The 16017-nt window shown below is 35.0% G+C and overlaps 1 long non-coding RNA gene across 1 annotated transcript in view; it reads left to right on the top strand.

The window, feature by feature from the left end:
* LOC101050906 (uncharacterized) overlaps nucleotides 1-14464 on the top strand; it is a 176863-nt gene extending 162399 nt beyond the window's left edge. Inside the window, exon 3 of the long non-coding RNA XR_167075.4 lies at nucleotides 14343-14464. This is a non-coding gene — a long non-coding RNA (uncharacterized LOC101050906). The remainder of the gene's footprint in view (nucleotides 1-14342) is intronic.
* Nucleotides 14465-16017: the final 1553 nt, after the last annotated feature.

The following is a 16017-nucleotide window of genomic DNA, read 5'->3' as shown; positions in this document are numbered from 1 at the left end:
AAACTATGAGACAACCAAAGAGACTAATGGAAAATGCAAGATAAAGCAGAGATTATGTAGGGAGAACTATGAACAGCTAAGAACAGGATGTTAGACAAATGAAATATTCAGAGAACAAAAATGACTCTTAGAATGTAAAAACATTATAGTAAAAATTTTAAAACCTGATACAAATTTTTGAAGATAGTTAAAGAAATCTCCCAGTGAATGGAACAAAACAACAGAAAATAGAAAATAGGGGAGAAAAGATCTGCAAATTAAAGAGAAATCCAGAAGATATAACATTCATATAATAGAAGTTACAGAGAGAAAAACATAATAGTGAAAACGGAAGCAGAGAAATGATTCAATCAGCAAGAAAACTGAAAAAAGTCTCAAGACTAAAATGTACAAGTTTCTAGACTGAGAAAGCCTACAGAGTGCCTAGGAAAATGAATTAAAATAGATCCACATCAAATAAGATTCCTGTAAGATTTCAGAGTGTTTACAACAAATAAAATATATTAAAGCTTCCTGAAATATATAAGCAGGTAATATATTAAAAAATCAATAATTAGAATGACTTTAGATTTCTCAGTAAGCAACATTAGAAGCTAGACAACAATAAGGCAATACTTTCCAAACCTGAAGAAAATTTATTTCTGACATTGAATTTTATGACCAGTCAAATTTTAGGTTGGAATGAAAATATTTTTATACATCTGACTTGTTATGCATTGAATTATGTCCCTTAAAATTTACCTGTTGAAGTCCTAAATCCCTGTACCTTAGAACATAATCTTATTTGGAAGTAGGGTTGTTGCAGCTCTAGTTAGTTAAAATGAGGTAGGGTGGACCCTTAATCCATATGACTGGGGTTCTCATTAAAAGGGAAAATTTATATAGACACACACATATTGAGACTTCCATGCAAACATGAAAGTAGAGATTAGAGTGCTGTGCCTACAAGCCAAGGAATGCAAAAGATTGTAAGCAACCCATCTGAAGCTAGGAGAGAGCTATCAAAGAGTTTCTCCATCACAACCCTCAGAAAGAACAAAACCTGCCAACACCTTGATTTTAGACTCTTAGCCTCTGTAAGTGTGAGATAATAAATGTGTGCTGTTTAAGCCACTCAGTTTGCAGTACTTTGTTATGGCAGCCCTAACAAACTAATATATTAAGTTTTAAAAACTTCACTTACTGTGCACCATTTCTCATATAGAGACTGGAAGATGTACCCTAGCAAAATTAGGTAGTAAATACTAATAAAAGAGAAAGGCATAGAATACAGGAAACTAGAATCCAACGCATGAAAAAGTCAAAGGGAATCCCCAGAATAATGATAAAGGGAAATATTTTGTTTGCCCCCAGTATTGAAGGCAACCATTTATTTTTATAATCTGAGGACAGAATTTCTTGATGTGCCTGGCCCAGATTCTTCTGTGGTACTTGGTTATCCTAGATCATGTGTTGATGAAGTTCCTATTGTCCCTTTCATGTTCTATGAATCAACTAAAGATGATGGCAGAGAATGCTCACCCGGCCTACACACATGGTACTATGATGTGTTTAAAATAAAATTTTATTGTTTTAATCTATCAAAATTTTGTTTATTGAAGTCACTGGCCTACCCTGACTAATGCATCCCAAGTAAAGTGCTTTGCCTTGATCTGCTCCTGAGAGAGGTAGATTGGCTATGATGGTTTCAGAAGGAAGAAAATATAGCTTATCCCACCCTTTCATCATATTTGTCAGATGTCCAGTACCACACCCACATTACTTCTCTGGCATATATGCTCACTTAGATGAGCCTGTGTCCTGGGACTAACTTAAAGCTTTGCCTGAAAAGAATTTATAAACTCTTGGAGAAACTGAAGCCAGATTTTGAAACTTCAAGACTCTTTTCAGGCTTCATCTACCTCAACACTTTCCTTTCCTTACACATTGGGGTCTGTGTTAGCTCTCAGTTTTTATATTTATTATCTTTAGCATTCTTATATTTGCATATTTGTTCAAAAATAAAACATTTGAGAAAAATAGAATAATAAATAATGGGAGAAGCAAATCAAGAAGGCGGTGGAGGTCAGATGATATGGGTAATGTAATGAAGAGGTTTTTTTGCATTTTCTCCAACACTTTTTTTTTTAATGCTTTTGTGGACTACTCTCCATTTCTGACATTTCAGACTTTCTTGATAAAACCAGTTCACACTGCCAAATATGACACATATAAGGAAATGTAAAAGTAGTATAATCTACTCTATGTGTTTTACAGGTACACAAATTGAGAAGTGTATTGTACAAATTCACATAGGCATTAAATGACTAAGCTGGAATTTAAACTGAGATCAGTATGTAAGCATGTCTTTTAAATCATCATGCTTTACTGCCTCCTCAGACTTAATGCCTAGAGATGTGGATCTTCCTGAAAAAAAAAAAAAAAAAAAAAAAAAGTCTATATTATCAAGAGAGAAAATGAGGACCTGAGACAGGGTGAAAGTTTGAGGGAAAAAAATCAATAATGTGCAATGAAATTTTCAATGACATTGATAGAAAAGCATTCAGGAGAACTAAACTAGCATATTTGTAATTTTTTCAGAAGCTTAAACTTTTGTCAGTGCCCATATTTGCTATTTTTCTTTCCTTCATCTAGTTGTCAGTGGTCAATATACCTAAAACACGAAGAATCATTGAGCTTATTTGAAGGAATAATAGGAAGAGAGATAGGAGTTCAATAAATAATGGCCTGCTTTTCAGGCAAGTATGATATGAAGAGATGAAGAGACTTTCCCGAAATATATAGTTGGTTCCTGACTTACAATGATTTGATTTATGATGGTTTTTTTTTTTACTTTACAATAGTGTGCAAGTGATACACATTCAGTAGAAACTTACAGTACTTATAAAACCATTCTATGTTCTGCCGGGCGTGGTGGCTCACGCCTGTAATCCCAGCACTTTGGGAGGCCAAGGCGGGTGGATCACGAGGTCAAGAGATAGAGACCATCCTGGTCAACATGGTGAAACCCCGTCTCTACTAAAAATACAAAAAAATCAGCTGGGCATGGTGGCGCGTGCCTGTAATCCCAGCTACTCAGGAGGCTGAGGCAGGAGAATTGCCTGAACCCAGGAGGTGGAGGTTGCAGTGAGCCGAGATCGGGCCATTGCACTCCAGCCTGGGTAACAAGAGCGAAACTCAAAAAAAAAAAAAAAAAAAAAAAAAAAAAAAAAACAAAACATTCTGTGTTTTACTTTCAGCAAAATGTTTAATAAATTGTATGAGATATTTAACACTTTATTTTAAAATACATTCTGCTTTCAATGGCTTTCCCCAAGGGTAGGCTAACGTAAGTGTTCTGAGCACATTTAAGGTAGGTTTAAGGTAGGTTAGGTTAAGCTATGGTGTTTGGTTGGTTCAATGTATTAAATAAATTTTTTGATATAATGCTTCTAGTTTACAGTGGGCTTATACAATGGGTTTACCAGGAAATAAAACCATATGTCAAGGAGAACCTGTTCTTAGTAACAGATGCTCTGAATATATATCAGCTATGATCTAGGAGTGATGGATTCTGCACCAATTTAAAAGTACAGGAAGGCTGAGTTAGAGCTGGAACTGAGAAGTGGACCAGGGACTGAAGTGATTTGGTATTCATTTGCATATTTGGAATTCTCTGATGCATTCTGGGTCACTACTTAAGTGATATTTGAAGTCCCTTGGCTATTCTTCTAGGTTAAACTCATCCCAGGTATCACAATTGGCTATGGCATTAGTGGCATCCTATGCTTCCTTTAATAGCTATTCTTCCATGTCTGTCTGAGGTGGCTATCTAGGTATGGTTATATGATTGGAAATTCATGACCTGGACATTCAAGAGGGATGGAAGACCAGGTGGATCCTTATAACTGGTGGAGTTGGAGGCAGGATGCTTGGTAACTTTTAGATAACTTTTGGGGTATTAAACCAGGGGGGAAAAAATCCCAAGCAAACTCCCTCAGCTTACCTAGAGTGGATTAAATTTTCTCATTAGCTATGCCAGTCCCAGGTGCCAGGCACCTGGCAGCTAATAAAAATGTGCCTCTAAGACTTGTGAGTTCAGTTCCAGACCAAAGCAATAAAGCAAACCTATCAATCAAATGTCATGCAATATTTTTCTTTTATTTTTAGCTGACATCTAATAACTGTGCCTATTTATGGGATACAGAGTGATATTTTGATACATGTATAATATATAATGTGTAAGGATCAAATCAGGATAATGGCATATCCATCACCTTGAACTTTTATCACTTCTTTCTGTTGTGACCATTGAAAATACTCTCTTCTAGCTTTTTGAAAACATACACTAAATTTTTGTTAACTGTATTTACCTTACAGTGCTACAGAACATTAAAACTTTTTCTTCCCATCTAACTGTCACTTTGTATATGTTAATTAACCTATTCTTATCCTTTCCTCTCTCAATTATTTCTACCTTCTAATAACAATTCTACTCTATACTATGAACTCAATTCTTTTTAACTTCCATATATGGATGAGAATTTATGGTATTTATGATTCTTTTTTTAAATTTTATTTTAAGCTCAGGGATACAAGTACAGGTTTGTTACATAGGTAAACTTGTGTCATGGGGGTTTGTTGCACAGATTATTTCATTGTCTAGGTATAGTGCCCGTTAGTTACTCTTCCTGATTATCTCCTTCTCTCACCCTCCATCTTCCAAAAGGTTTTGGTGTGTGTTGTTCTCCTTTATGTGTCTGTGTTCTCACCATTTGGTTTCCACTTATAAGGGAGAACACTCAGTATTTGTTTTTCTCCTCCTGTGTTAGTTTGCCGAGCACAACGGACTTTAGTTCACCCATGTCCCTGCAAAGAACTTGATCTTGCTCTTTTTATGACTACATAATATTCCACGGTGTATATATACCATGTTTTCTTTATCTAGTCTATCATTGATGGGCGTGTATAATTCTCATTGAACATAATGTCTTACAGGTTTGTTATCTTGCTGTGAATGACAGAATTTTATTCTTTTTATGGGTGAATAATATTTCATTGTGTATATATACCATGTTTCCTTTACCTATTCTTCACTTGATATTTATATTGCATCTATATCTTGCCTATTGTGCATAAACTGCAATAAGCATATATTAACATCCTTTCCTTTGAATTAATACCCAGTAGTGGAATTACTGCACTGTAATGTACTTCTATTGTTAGTTTTTTGAGAAACATCTGTACTATTTTTCATAGTGGCTGGATAAAGTCACATTCTTACTGATATGGTTTGGATGTTTATCCACTCCAAATCTCCTGTTGAAATGTGATACCCAATGTTAGAAATGCAGCTTGGCAAGAGGTGATTTGGTCTTGTGGTTGTATCCCTCGTGAATGCCTTGGTGCTGTCCTCATGGTAATGAGTGGGTTCTCACTTTATCACTTCACAAGACAGCTGGTTGTTTAAAAGAGCCAGGCATTTCCCTCGCTCCCTTTCTCACTGTGTGGCATGCTGGCTCCCTGTCCACCTTCTTCTATGACTAAAAGCTCCCTGAGGTCTCACCAAAAGCTTCAGATGCTGGTTCCATGCTTGTGTAGCCTGCAGAACAATATGTCAAATAATTTTGTTTATAAATTATCCAGCCTTAGGTATGCTTTCATAGTAACCCAAAATTGTCTAATACACCCACAAACAGTGCATAAGTTTTCTTTTGTATACATCTTCCTCAGCATTTATTTTTTGTGCTTTTGATAATAGACATTCTAAATGGGATAAGATGATGTCTAACTGTAGTTTTCATTGGCATTTTCCTGATGATTAGTGATGATCATTTTTCATACATTTGGCCATTTGTTTATCTTCTTAAGAAAAAACGTCTATTCAGATCTTTTGGCTATTTTTAATCATATTTTTTAGTTATTGAATTGAGTTCTTTGTATAGCCTGGCTATAAGGTTCTTGTTGGATGAATAGTTTGCAAATATCTTCTCCCATTCTACAGGTTGTCTCTCACTCTGTCGATTGTTTTCCTTGCTGTACAGAAGGTTTTTGTTTTGATATAATCTTATTTATATATTTCTGGTTTTGTTTCTTGTGCTTTTGATTTTTTTAAATTGCATTTTAGGTTTGGGGGTACATGTGAAGAACATGCAAGATTGTTGCATAGGTACACACATGGCAGTGTGGTTTGCTGCCTTCCTTCCCCTCACCTGTATCTGTCATTTCTCCCCATGCTACCTCTTCCCACCTCCCCATCCCTCCCCCATTTCCCCCCAATGGACCCCAGCAAGTAGTGGTCCCTTTCCTGTGTCCATGTGTTCTCATTGTTCAACACCCGCCCATGAGTGAGAACATGCGGTGTTTGATTTTCTGCTCTTGTGTCAGTTTGCTGAGAATGATGGTTTCCAGGTTCATCCATGTCCCTACAAAGGACGTGAACTCATCGTTTTTGATGGCTGTGCAATATTCCATGGTGTATATCTACCACATTTTCCCTATCCAGTCTATCATAGATGGGCATTAGGTTTGGTTCCAGGTCATTGCTATTGTAAACAGTGCTGCAATGAACATTTGTGTGCATGTGTCCTTATAGTAGAATGATTTATAATCCTTTAGATATATACCCAGGAATGGGATTGTTGGGTCAAATGGGATTTCCATTTTTAGGTCCTTGAGGAATCGCCACACTGTCTTCCACAATGGAACTAACAAGGAACGTAAAGGACCTCTTCAAGGAGAACTACAAGCCACTGCTTAATGAAATAAGAGAGGACACAAACAGATGGAGAAACATTCCATGTTCATGGTTAGGAAGGATCAACATCGTGAAAATGGCCATACTGCCCAAAGTAATTTACAAATTCAACACTATTCCCATCAAACGATCAATGACCTTCTTCACAGAACTGGAAAATACCACCTTAAATTTCATATGAAACCAAAAGAGAGCCCGCATAGCCAAGTCAATTCTAAGCAAAAAGAACAAAGCAGGAGGCATCACACTACTGGACTTCAAACTATACTACAAGGCTACAGTAATCAAAACAGCATGGTACTGGTATCAAAACAGAGATATAGACCAATGGAACAGAACAGAGGCCTCAGAGGAAATACAACATATCTACAACCATCCAATCTTCAACAAACCTGACAAAACCAAGCAATGGGGAAAGGATTCCCTGTTTAATAAATGGTGTTGGGAAAACTGGCTAGCCATGTGCACAAAGCAGAAATAGGACCCCTTCCTGACACCTTACACCAAAATTAACTCCAGATGGATTAAATAATTAAACATCAGACCTAACACCATAAAAACCCTAGAAGAAAATCTAGGCAAAACCATTCAGGACATAGGCGTAGGCAAGGAATTCATGACCAAAACTCCAAAAGCAATGGCAACAAAAGCCAAAATAGACAAATGGGACCTAATCAAACTCCACAGCTTCTGCACAGCAAAAGAAACAGTCAGTAGAGTTAATCAGCAACCAACAGAATGGGAAAAAATTTTTGCAGTCTACCCATCTGACAAGGGGCTGATATCCAGAATTTACAAAGAACTGAAACAGATTTACAAGGAAAAAATAAACAAGCCCATTCAAAAATGGGCGAAGGATATGAACAGACACTTTACAAAAGAAGACATACAGGAGGCCAACAAACATGAAAAAATGCTCATCATCACTGGTCGTTAGAGAAATGCAAATCAAAACCACATTGAGATACAATTTCACACCAGTTAGAATGGCGATCATTAAAAAATCTGGAGACCACAGATGCTGGAGAGGATGAGGAGAAATAGGAACACTTTTACACTGTTGGTGGGAGTGTAGACTAACATCAAGAAGCCTTTTTTTCAGTGGTTTTTTCTAGTAGTTTTATGGTTTTGGTCTTATGTTTTAGTTTTTTATTTAAATTTAATTTGATAGGAGACAATGATCTAGTTGCATTATTGTGCATATGAATATCCAATTTTCCCAGAACCATTTATTGAAGAGGATATTCTTTTCCCAGTGTATGTTCTTGGCACCTTTGTTGAAAATGAACTGGCTATAAATGTGTGGATTAATTTCTGAATTCTCTATTCTTTTCCATTGATCTATGTGTCTGTTTTTATACCAATACCATGCTATTTACTTACTATTACATAGTGATATCTTATAAAGTTAGATAGTTTGATTCATCTAGCTTTCTTTCTTTTTTCATATACGTATATATCTATATATATTATTGCACTTTAGGTTCTGGGGTACATGTGCAGAACATGCAGGATTGTTGCATAGGTACATAGATGGCAATGTGATTTGCTGCCTCCATCCTCCCATCACCTATATCTGGCATTTTTCCCTATGTTATCCATCCCCAACCTCCATACTCCCTGCTGTCCCTCCTGTATTCTCCGCCAACAGACTCTAGTGTGTGATGCTCTCCTCCCTGTGTCCATGTGTTCTCATTGTTCAACACCAGCCTATGATTGAGAACATGTGGTGTTTAATTTTCTGTTCTTGTGTTAGTTTGCTGAGAATGATGGTTTCCTGATTCGTCTATGTCTTACAAAGACATGAACTCATCGTTTTTTATGGTTACATAGTATTACATGTTGTATATGTGCCACATTTTCCTTGTCCTGTCTAACATTGATGGGCATTTGGGTTGGTTCCAGGTCTTTGTTATTGTAAACAGTACCTCAGTGAACATACATGTGCATGTGTCTTTATAATAGAACAATTTAGAATCCTTTGGATATATGCCCAGTGATGGGATTGCTGGGTCAAATGGAATTTCTATTATTGCTTTGGCTATTTGGGTTCTTCTGTGGTTCCATATAAATTTTAGAATGGTTTTCCTATTTATGAGAGAATTTTCCTCAGTGTTTTTATAGGAATTGCATTAAATCTGTAGATTTCTCTGTGTAGTATGGCTATTTTAATAATATTAAATCTTCTGATTCATGGTCATAGAATGACTTTACATTTGTTTATGTCCTCTTCAATTTCTTTCACCTATGTTTTAAAATTTTTATTGTAGAAATATTTCACCTCCTTGTTTAACCTTATTCATAGGTATTTTATTATTTCATAGCTGTTGTAAATGGGACTGCTTTCATGATATCTTTGTTAGCTGATTTATTATTGTTATGTAGAAACCCTACTGATTTTTGTATGTCGATTCTCTATCCTGCCACTTCACTGAATTTGTTTATTCGTTATAAGGGAATTTGGATGGGGTCTTTAGGTTTTTCTATATATAAAAGCAAGTCATCTTCAAAGAGAAATCTTTTGCCTTCCTCTTTCCCAATTTGAATGCCCTTTATTTACTTATCTTATTGCTTTGGCTAGGACTTCCAGTACTATGCAGAATGAGACTGGTGAAATTGAGCATACTTGTCCACTTCTTAGAGGAAACAGAGGTATGCTCTTTTTACATCTAATTTAACAAGAATTTTTTTTTTTTTTTTTGAGACAGAGTCTCACTTTTGTTGCCTAGACTGGTGTGCAGTGGCATGATCTCTGCTCATTGGGACCTCTGCCTCCCAGGTTCAAGGGATTCTCCTGTCTCAGCCTCCTGAATAGCTGGGGTTACAGGTGCACACCACCGTGCTTAGCTATTTTTAGTTTGTTTGTTTTGTAAGACTGGATTTTCACAGCCAATAAGTTTTTATCATGAGACATTGTTGTTTTATTTTTTATTACATTTAATTTTTGTGGGTACATAGTTGGTGTATATATTTATGGGGTACATAAGATGTTTTGATTCAGGCATGCAATGTGAGATAAGAACATCATGGAGAATGGGATATACATCACCTCAAGAATTTACACAGGTATTGATCGACTTACAACCTATGCAACTTACCACCATTTGACTTTACGACCACAATTGCTAGCCATGACTGCTCCATGTCTGGCAGCACAAACGTTGCCCAGCTGGGCATATGACAGTGTGGACCAGCTTCCGGCAGAACCACCATCTCTGCGTGCACCATTTCAACTGTTATCCCAGACTTGGTACAGCAATTTGTGTTTTGTACATGTTTATATATTTTGATATGTTTTGCAATTGGGAAAATGTTTCCCATGGTATTTTTTACACGTGTATTTTGTATTTTTGTATGCACCTGTATTTTGTAATTTTGTATGTTTTGCAAATATTAAACCAGTTGTACTGGCAATGTAGTGTTTTACTTAAACCTGATGAATGTAAAAATAAGAAACAAAATGGTGTAGAGATGATACAAATGGCATAAAATGAACAAAGAAAATTATGATATATAACAATAATGAAAGAAAATTATGATGAAATATGACTTAAATATTTTTATAACATCATTTCACAGTACTGTACATATAGCCTACTCAACTTACGACCAAATTGTGTTACGACCCGTCTGTTGGAACCAATCGTGGTCATAAGTGGAGCACTAGCTGTACTGTACTTTGAATTACAAACAAACCAATTATTATTTTTAAGTTATCTTAAAATGTACAATTAAGCTATTATTTACTGTAGTCACTCAGTTGTGCTATCAAACAGTAGGTCTTATACATTCATTCTAACAAAATTTTTGGACACATTTACTATCCCCACTCTCTTCCAGCCCCTCCAGTACCCTTGCCAGCCTCTGGTAACCATTCTTTTACTCTCTATGCCCATTAATTCATTTTTTTAAATTAGATTCCATAAATAAGTAGTAACATGTGATGTTTGTCTTTCTCTGGCATATTTCACTTAACATAATGATCTCCAGTTTCATCCATATTGTTGCAATGGCTGGATCTCATTTTTTATGACTAAATAGTACTCCATTGTGTATATGTACCATATTTTCTTTGTCCACTTGCCTGTTGATGGACACTTAAGTTGCTTCCAAATCTTAGCTATTGTACGTAGTTCTGCAACAAACAGAAATGTAGATATATTTTTGATACACTAATTTTCTTTCTTTTGGATGTTAGCCCCAGAATTGCTGGATTATATGGTATTTCAATTTGTAATTTTTTGAGGAACCTATAAACTGTTCTACATAGTGGTTGTGCTAATATACATTTCCACTGACAGTGCACAGGGTTTTCTTTCCTCTACATCTTATCCAGCACTTGTTTTTGCCTATCTGTTGGATATAAGCCATTTTAACTGGGGTAAGGTAATATATCACTGTAGTTTTGATTTGTATTTCTCTGACAATCAATGATGTTGAGCACCTTTTCATATGTTTGTTTCCATGTAAATGTCTTCTTTTGAGACATACTCAAATCTCTTACCCATTTTTAAAATCAGATTATTAAACTCTTTTCCATAGAGTTGTTTGAGCTTTTTATATATTCTGGTTATTGTTCCCCTGCCAGATGGGTAGTTTGCAAATAGTTGTTTTTTTTTTTTTTTTTTTTTTTCATTCAGTGGGTTGATTTTTTACTCTGTTGCTTCTATTCTTCCTGTGCAGAAATTGATGAACTTGATGTGATCGCATTTGTCCATCTTTGTTTTGGCTGCTTGTATTTGTGGAGCATAGCTCAAGAAATCTCTGTTCAGACCAATGTCCTGGAGGTTTTCCGTAATATTTTCTTGTAGTATTTTCATAGATTGAAATTTTAGATTTGCATCTTTAATCAATTTTGATTTGATTTTTGTATATGGTGAAAGAAAAGGGTCAAGACTCCAGTTTCTCCAGCATCATTTATTGAAGAGTCTCTGTTTTGTAGCGTATGTTCTTGGCACCTTCATTTAAAATGAGTTCACTGTAAGTGACTGAATTTGTTTCTGGGTTCTCTATTCTCTTCCATTGGTCTATATGCCTGATTTTATGCTAATACTATACTATTTTGGTTACTACACCTTTGTAGTATAATTTGAAGTCAGTTTGTGTGATTCATTCAGTTTTGTTCTTTCTGATTAGGATAACTTTGGCTATTTTGGGTCTTTTGTGGTTCTGTATAAATTTTAGGATTATTTTTTTCTATTTCTGTGAAGAATGTCTTTGATATTTTGATAGGGATTGCACTGAATATACAGGTTGCTCTGAGTAGAACAGAAATTTTAACAATATTGATTATTTCAATTCTTAAACATAAAACATTTTTTCATATTTGATATTTTCTTCAACTTCTGTAATGGTGTTTTATAGTTTTTATTATAGAGAACCTTCACTGCTTTGGTAAATTGCTGGTTGTTTAATGTTATATATAGCTATTGTAATTGGAATTATTTTTTGAATTTCTTATTTAGATTGTTCATTGTTCTCATATAGAAGTACTGATTTTTGTATGGTGATTTTACATCCTGCAACTTTACTGAATTTTTTTTATCAGTTCTAATAGTTTTTTTTTTTTTCAGGCTTTAGGTTTTCCCAAATATGAGCTATATCGTCTGCAAACAAGGATTATTGGACTTCATTATTTTTCCAATTTGGATGACCTTTATATCTTTCTCTTGCCTAATTGCTCTAGCTAGGACTTCCTGTACGATGTTGAATAATAGTGGTGACAGTGAGCATCCTTGTCATGCTCCAGATTTTTGAGGAAAGGCTTTCAGTTTTTCCTTATTCAGTATGACACTAGTTGTGGATCTGTTATATAGAGGCTTTAATTATGATGATATATATTTTTTATCTCCAGTTTTTGAGGGGTTTTCTCATAAAGAAATGTTAAATTTTATCAAATGCTTTTTGGTATTAATTGTAATGATCATATGGTTTTTATCCTTCATTTGTATCACACTATTTTATTTTTATATGTTGAATCACCATTGTATCCCGTGGATAAACCCAACTTGGTCATAATGGATCACCTTTCTAAGTATTGTTGAATGCAGTTTGCTAACATTTTGTTGAGTGTTTTTGCATCAATATTGATTAGAGATATTGGCCTGTTGTTTTCCTGTTTCTTTTTTATGTGTCTTTGTCTGGTTTTGGTATCTGGGTAACAATGAACTTGTGGAATGAGTTTGGAAGTATTCCTTCTTTCTCTATTCTTTTGGAAGTGGTTGAGTAGGGTTAGTATTAGTTCTTCTTTAAGTGTTTGGTAGAAATCAGCAGTGAAGCTTTAAGTCCTGGGCTTTTCTTTACTGGGGGAATTTTATCATGGCTTTGATCTTGTTACTTGTTATTGATCTGTTAAAGTTCTGAATTTCTTCCTGGTTCAACTTTGGTAAGTTTTATATTCTGCATGTGTACCCCAGAACTTAAAGTATAATAATAAAAAAAAGAAAGATGCATTGTTATATTGTTTATTTGAACATTTTCCTCTTGTTTGATGTAGACACTTATAGCTACAAACTTGTATCTTAGTACTACTTTTGCTGTATCCCATAAGTTTCGTATGTTGTGTTTCCATTATCAAATGTTTCAAGAAACTTTTCAGTTTCTGTCTTAATTTCGTCATTGATCCACATGTCATTCTGGAGCATATTGTTTAATTTCCATGTATTTGTATAGTTTCCAAAATGCTTCCTGTTATTAATATCTAGTTTTATTTCCTTGTAGTAAGATATTTGATATTACTTCATTTTTTGAATGTTTTTAGACTTGTTTTGTGATCTAATGTGTAGTCTATTCTTGAGAATAATTTATGTGCTGAATAAAAGAATGTGTATTGTGCAGCCATTGGATAAAATGTTCTGTAAGCATCTATTACATCCATTTGGTTTATAGTTGAGACTAAGTCTGATTTTTTCAATTGATTTTCTATCTAGACGGTGTGTCCAATGCTGAAATTGGGGTGTTGAAGTCTCCAGCTATTATTTATCTCTCTTTTTAGCTCAATAATATTTCCTTTACATATCTCTGATAAAAGAAAATCTCAGTTAAATTAAATGGAAAAATATTTAATTGAGCAATGGATGATTCACAAATTGGACAGCCTTCTGAGCCAGAGTAGGCTCTGAGGTTGCAGTGCAGCCACAGATGGAAGAAGATTTATGGATAGAAAAAGAAAGCGACACACAGAAAATGGAAGTGAGGTACAGAAACAACTAGATTGGTTAAAGGTCGGCTTTTTCCTTATTTGAATAAAGTTTAAACAGTTGGCTACATTTGGTTGGCCAAAACTCACTGACTTGCACAAGAGTAGACTGCTGTCTCTTTATACCTCCACTTGTTATAGTTCATAACGACAATGTACAGAAAAACTTTTAGGCCAAACCTAAATATGTAAGGAGACAGCTTTAAGCTAAATCTAATTTAACATCTTGTAGGCACTGTGGATATTACTTTAAACTTTTAACATCATCATTTATTCCATAAACAAGAGAAAGCACTTTTAATGGTAGTGCTCTCTCTTGTTTATGGAATAAATGATGATGTTTATTTTTGTCTTTAACATTTTCTGTGGTTTTTAAATTTTGTATAATGATTGGTGTATATTTTACAGCCATAGAAATGTTATTAAAAAGAAAATATTATGAAGAAAATAAATAGAAAGGAGATCATGGGATCTGTCTGATCTTCTTTTCCCGTGTAATCAAGAAAGCCTGGGAAGAGAATTATTAGAGGTAAGTTCCAGGAAATGTCCCTAGACGCAAACCCCAGATGCAGATGAAGGACATTCTTGTCAAGTGAAATATACTTGTTGCAACTGTAGGTGTTCTTCAAAAACAAAGGGTGGGAGGAAGAGATGGCTTTATCAGTGGAGCAATACTGCCACCAAAAGAAAAATATTGAAGAAATATCCATGACAAGAGAGAGAAAAAGAGAGTGAGAGAAGACTAGAAGAGAAAATTGGGAGGTTATGACACCAAAAGCCTCAAAGTAAAGGGACGAAGAAAAATCTTTCAAGAAAGTGGAAAATAGAAAAAAAGCAGGTGTTATCATTCTTATTTTAGAAAAAAAATCAGACTTTAAAACAACAAAAATTAAATAAGACAAAGAAAAACATTATATAAGAGTAAAAGGCAGTTTTCCCCTCACAGTGTAAACAAAGCCACCTGGGTGAGATGACACCACACCCTTCTGCTCAGGAAGGTTTCATATGTAGAGTACCTGATATTCTGCTTTAGCTGACATCACTCATCAGTGATCCTAAGGAAAGCAGTCTTACCCCTTAGTTGCCACTAATAAAATAGATATGGCTGGCCCCGTCTTGAGACATTTAAGAAGTTGGAAGGAGGCAGATCTCTGAGGGGCTGGGAATTCTCACTAGAAAAAATAAAAGACCATATGGCAAAGGGATGGGATGATGGGATTTGCTAAACATATAGATTAAAATCAAGATCTCTGGGGGAGGTTGCAGAATATTGAGTTGTCAAATTGTGTTTCATGGAGTGCTAGGGTTTCAGTGAAAGTGGCACAGACAACTCATTTAAATAGTGTCTCATTTTTAAAATCTATTGAGTATCTACACGTAATTTTGTTTGAAGAATAAAGTGATATCAAAACCACTAGCCTAGATTACCACCTAGTTTTTTGTGCTTAATTTTATGTTTACAGGGTCATAACGTGTGGGAGATTCAACTTGGTCTATGGGACTAGGATTGGAGCATTTATTTGCTTCACTTGCTCCTTTCCCCACAACTAGATGAAATCAGGAAACCTTGAGGGTTATTCACCTTGTGGAATAGACTATACATTTTGGGGTACTCAGGAAGTAAGAAATGGGTTCCAATTATGACATTAGAGTTTCCATTAGCACCACTGGAAATTCAAAGCTCACTTCCTTATGTATTCCAATTTCTCACAGGGGTTGTTGTGAGAAGTTACAATAGGTATAATAAAGAAGAAAGGCCTGAGTATTTTAAGCAGTGGAATGACATATAAAGATTCTATTTTTATGTAATTAAATATTTTTAAATATCATCTTCGTAAATGAAACAGTTAAAAATAATAGTTTAATTCTTAAAAAAGTAAATAATGAGGGACAGCCCTACCAAATATTTAAACATAAATCCATGGTAACTGATATAAGTACAGAAATAGTCTGACAGAACCCTGGGACAGAACGTATTAGTCCATTTTTGTACTGCTATACAGATACTACCTGAGACTGGGTAATTTATAAAACAAAGAGGTTTTTGTTTTGTTTTGTTTTGGCTTTTTTGAGACCGAGTTTC

Source organism: Saimiri boliviensis, chromosome X (assembly GCF_048565385.1).
Source record: "Saimiri boliviensis isolate mSaiBol1 chromosome X, mSaiBol1.pri, whole genome shotgun sequence".
NCBI classification, from domain to species: Eukaryota; Metazoa; Chordata; class Mammalia; order Primates; family Cebidae; genus Saimiri; species Saimiri boliviensis.
This window is presented reverse-complemented; position numbering and strand designations above follow the sequence as displayed.